The 1632-nt window shown below is 40.7% G+C and overlaps 1 pseudogene; it reads right to left on the bottom strand.

Moving 5' to 3' along the window:
- Positions 1-209: 209 nt before the first annotated feature.
- LOC102866061 lies at positions 210-751 on the bottom strand (annotated as a pseudogene).
- Between the last annotated feature and the right edge of the window lie 881 nt (positions 752-1632).

Below are 1632 nucleotides of genomic sequence, written 5' to 3'. Positions count from 1 at the left end.
GACCATACTTTTGAAGGAACTTAATATGAAAGCACACTGGAAGGTGAGAATTCAGCTTTGTTTTCAAATAAGTAGTCTTAATTTTTCTTCTTACAGAAAAAGTTTAAATCAGTTTATTATAAATATATCTAAACCACTAATTTTTGCAGCTTTCAGGTAAAGTCCAGCACTCCATTCATATAAAGTCTGTGAGAAGAGGGCAGTAAAGTTCATCTAATCTTAAGTTGTGACATCATCCACTCAAGTCCTTGGCAGAATCGTTTTCCAGTAAGAGCACAGCAGGCCTGGATATGTCACTGATGATCTTTAATAGACGTTAGTTTCAAAAACTGGGAGATTTCTGATACAGTCATGCACTCTTTCACATCTTGTTTATTAGCAAAAATCAGCAATCCAACTTTTCTTAGGTCCTCATGTGCTAACATTTTATCGAGTTCTTTCTCTAGTTACAGAAATCCTTTCTCTTTCTGTACTGTCTACAACAACTATTACAAACTCAGTGTTAGTATAGTAAGTGTTCCAGGGAAGAACGAAGAGATTCTTGGCCACTAATATCCCACATTAGGAAACATGTATTATTAACTACTATCTCTTTTACATTACTTCCAATTGTAGGGGATATATGTACAACTTCATTCATAGAAAATTGGTAAAGAATGGTAGTTTTCCCTGCATTATCCAGCCCAACAATGATAACTTTGTTTTCCTGGTGACTGAACAGTCTCAATATCCCGGTGAAGAGAATTCCCATTCTCGGGCAACAGACCCCCCTCCAGCCACCCAGGCCTCCTGGCCACTACAGGCTCAGGCTGAAGCAGAGGAGAGAGACGCAATAGAGCCTCTGCCTCTGCTGCTGCTGCTTTGGTGCTTCCCAGCCACCAGCCTGCTTCCCAGGAAGTGGAGGGAGGCCACAGCTCAGGCTGCCTAGCACTTCTTAAGCTGAATGAATTGAAGAACAAATTCAAGCCTCAAGTTGCAATACTTAAGGATGCTTTGGGCAGAACATTAAAGGATCCAGGAAGCATTAAAAGAAGAAGGAAAGAGTATACAGTCATTGTACCGAAAGGAATTGGTGGACACAGAAGAATTTCATGAAACAACATATGAGAAAGAGCCTGTGGTGATAAAGGAATAAATTCAAGCTGCTCTGAAAAAACTGGCAAAAAGCAAGGCCCCAGGAATTGATGGCATAAAGACTGACAGATTTCAACAAAGAGATGCTGCCCTGGATGTGCTCATCAAGTTGTGCCAAGAAATCTGGAGGATAATCACCTGGCCAACTGAATGGAAGAGATTTTTATTTGTTCGCATTCCAAAACAATGGTGATCTGACACATCAACAGAGAACTGCATTTAGTACAGGCTGGATTTAAGAGGCCATGGCAATAGGGATATTATAACTAATGTCAGATGGATCTTGGCTGAAAGCAGAGGTACCAGAGGAGTGTCTGTGTTTCATTGACAATGCAAAGGCATTTGACTGTGTGGATCAGAACAAACTATGGCTAACTCTGAGAAGAACGGGAATCCCAGAATACTTGTCATGCTTAGGTGAAACTTATAGTTGGACCAGAGGGCAGTGTCAGAACATAGTAAGGAAACACTGCATGGTTCAAAATAGACAAGAGTGTG

This window comes from Elephantulus edwardii, unplaced genomic scaffold, assembly GCF_000299155.1.
Source record: "Elephantulus edwardii isolate Elephantulus edwardi_28Jun2011 unplaced genomic scaffold, EleEdw1.0 scaffold00054, whole genome shotgun sequence".
NCBI classification, from domain to species: Eukaryota; Metazoa; Chordata; class Mammalia; order Macroscelidea; family Macroscelididae; genus Elephantulus; species Elephantulus edwardii.
The sequence above is the reverse complement of the archived record's forward strand: the minus strand, read 5'-3'. Positions and strand labels throughout refer to the sequence as shown.